The following is a 3,585-nucleotide window of genomic DNA, read 5'->3' as shown; positions in this document are numbered from 1 at the left end:
AAATTAAGAAAAACTATATAGACACAAAACTATCGTTATACAATTCCAAATAATAATTTAAGAAGCATACTTTTTCAAGATTAGTCACTTGAAAAAGCAAATAATCAATATTATAAAAAAATAAATCTTAAAAACAAGCTAGTTAGAACTCAGAAGTTACTACATTATCAAACACAAATTACAAACACAAACTTCAAAGGTTAACTGTTTTAATAAACACATATCAAAATAAAGTACCAAATTAGAAACCAAATTATTGAAATATCTAACAAGGAATAGCACCAATAATTAGTAAGAAACTGACAAGACAAATATAATGATTCTATTCATCAAAATCAACATCATCCATATCATCATCTTCATCTAGTGTATTTATTCCTCTAATAGTTGACTGTGATTCCAGAATTTCTATCACATCTTCATTTTCTTCAAAAGTATCCAAGGTGGCAATTTGTTTTCCTTTACCTTTGCTCTTGCCTAACCACATAATAAAATTTAAATAAATTCATATTAAATTGACTTAGTGTCTCAATATAATATATAGAAAATTAGTAATGAATTTGGATATTAAGAAGTTAAAAACTTACTTGATGAAGTTAAACTTTCATCGTGATTTCTTTTTCTGTTCTGTGGCACCAACTGAGATGAAGCATTGTTAGATTTATCAATTGGGGATGTTTTCTCATAAATCTCAATAATTGGCAAAGTCCTGACAGCATCAACTCTAAATAAATCATCATCATCAAGTCAATCAGCTTCTTCTGGAAATATAGGATCTTCTTTTTCAGTTTATCCATTCATCATCTGAATCAACTTCATCAATCAAAATTGGATCAAAATTTTGCTTCCTCTTTATACTCCTCTCCCTTAAGCGAGTATTGTACATGACATACACCAAAGCATTCAACTTCTTATGCTCAAGTCTATTTCTCTTCTTAGTATGAATCTAGAAGATAATAATATACGAAAAAAGGATTGAAAATTATAGTGTAGAAAGCATAATCATATAAAAACATACAAATAACAAGAATGAAAATTAATATTACTGATTGGAAAGTGCTCCAATTTCTTTCACAACCTGAGGAACTACAAGTCAAACTAAGAACACGGATGACAAATTTTGTTAATTCTGGAGTCTTGCCACCAAAACGAATCCACCAATCAGCTACCAAATAGAAAATGAAATTAATAAAAAGCTAAAAGTAACAGTTGAATATAGTCAAAGAGACATATTGAAAAATTCATACAAACCTGGAGCTCGTAATTTTCTAAAGTCAACTGCAACCCGAGAACCAAAATCTCCTATAGAAAAATCATATTGATCAAGTTGAATATTAACTTTAAGCCGATCATTGTAATCAAGCAGTCTATCCATGCATTCATGCAAACCTTGTTTTATATGATCAAGATAGAAAAATCATCTTGAAAACGCAACTGAGGGTTCAAATAATAGCCTGCAGCATGTAATGGTTGATGAAGTTGTGGGGTCCATCTTGCCTCAATTTTATTCAAAATAGGCTCATATTTTTGCTTGTTCATGCCACAATTTAAAGCAATTTGTTCCTTGGCAGATTTCATCAAATGATATATAAAACCCATAGCAGGCTTTTCTTCTGAATCAACTTCTCTCAAAACATACACTAATGGAACAACACTTCGTATGCAATAAGTTAGTTGAGGCCAAAATTGTGGATCAAATAAAACTGTGGCTTTGGCTTTCATACCTTCAACATGTTTTGCCCAAGAACAAGAATTCCAAGCCTCTGAAGTGAACATAGATTGAAGTGCTTGTTTTTTAGCATAAATACTCTGAAGGGTAAGATAAGCAGTGGCAAACCGTGTTACTACAAGCCGTAGAAGTTCATGATCCTTTGTAAAAGATCTCATCAAACTCAAAATCAAAGTATGCCCATATATGAATTTGACCACTTGTTTAGCTTTTCCAAGTGTAGTTTCATGAACTTTTAATTTGCCTATGTCTTCTAGCATGAGATCAATGCAATGTGCAGCACAAGGAGTCCAATACAAATACTTCCGCTTTTCCATCAATCTTTTTCCAGCATTAACAAAATTTGAACCATTATCTGTTATAACTTGCACAACATTTTCCTCTCCAATTTCTTCTACTACATTATCAAGATAAGTAAACAAAAGTTCCCCATTTTTTATAGAATCAGAGGCATCAATCAACTTTAAAAAATATGTACCAGCTGGACTATTTACTAAGAAATTTATCAAACATCTACTTTTTCCATCAGTCCAACTATCAGACATTATAGAACAACCATATTGTATCCATGCCTTTTTATGGTCTTCCATCATTTTATTGATATTTTGAACCTCATCTTTAAGTATCCAAGTTCTCAATTCATGCATAGTAGGAGGTACAAAACCAGGCCCATACTTTCCAATTCCCTCACACATAGGTAAGAAATAAGGATCATTTATAACATTAAAAGCAAGGCAGCTAGAGAAAAAAAATCACCCTATCAATTTGCAAACTTCCTTTCTTTCTTCTTTTTTCCACTTAGAATTCAAAGTAGTTTGCCTAGCTTGAATTGTTGTAAAATTATCCATAGGGCCCCTCACCCTTGATTGTGATGGTGTACAACCCATTCTCTCTACTTGTGAAATAACTCTAGTGTCCCCTTCAGCAGCCAAACGAATCTCATTCAAGGCAATATTTCGTTGAGTTTTTACATATTTTATCTCACCTAAAGCTTTCTTGCATTCCTCATATGCTTCTGGTGGAACAGAAGGACAAGGTTTCATACCTTGATGAGTTTTAGCCAAATGGTGTTTAAGCCTATTAATAGTCCCAATACATCTTTGGTTACAGTAGCGACATCTGAAGTGTTTCTCATTAGCCTCTATTTGAGCATGCTTCCAAGCAAAATCTTTTCTACTAGCACTTTCAGAGTTAATATCTTCATCAGAAGCCATCCTGTCAAACACATAATAGTTGCGCTTTTAGTACTTTTAGGATATAACAAAGCTAATATCACTTTAAAGTAATGAATGAACTATATATTTGGTTCCCTAACCATATATATTTTTCGACGATATTTCCTTTAAATTTTACTAGACTAGATACATGTGCGGAGCTCATGTTCTGCATGTGCGGAGCTCATGTTCTTGGGCTGAAGACCATGTTGTATATATGCTTTGCATGTTTCTGCAATTTGATTTGAGAACACAATTTAGTTGTCTTGACTCTTGTGATCTTTTCCTTTGCTTTTCTCACATACTCTTGTTAGATATGTATGTCTAAGTCAAAGTAATTATAAAAATAACTCTACGTTCCTTTTCTTTTTTATTAAATTTTAAGACATATTCTGCCCCTAATAAAATTCATTTTCAAGCTCAAGAATCATGCAACATACCTTTCCCAAAAAATGCAAAAAAAAATGAGAGAAAAAGAAAACAAAAAAATGGAAGAAAAAAAGGAGAAAGTTACCTGATTGATCTTCGGATCTGGATGGAATTCATGAATTGAGAAGAGCAAATCACTTGTGATTTGTGAGCTTGTTGAAGGCAGAGAAATGGAGATTTGAAATTGTTGATGGTGGTGAAGGAAGAAATTGG

At 32.2% G+C, this 3,585-nt stretch overlaps 1 pseudogene; it reads right to left on the bottom strand.

Moving 5' to 3' along the window:
• Positions 1-784: 784 nt before the first annotated feature.
• On the bottom strand, positions 785-2,424 carry LOC141818330 (uncharacterized; annotated as a pseudogene).
• Between the last annotated feature and the right edge of the window lie 1,161 nt (positions 2,425-3,585).

This window comes from Curcuma longa, unplaced genomic scaffold (genome assembly GCF_044706935.1).
Source record: "Curcuma longa cultivar G26 ecotype Majalengka, Jawa Barat unplaced genomic scaffold, ITB_CL_G26_1.1 contig_24335, whole genome shotgun sequence".
In the NCBI taxonomy this organism is placed as follows: domain Eukaryota; kingdom Viridiplantae; phylum Streptophyta; class Magnoliopsida; order Zingiberales; family Zingiberaceae; genus Curcuma; species Curcuma longa.
This window is presented reverse-complemented; position numbering and strand designations above follow the sequence as displayed.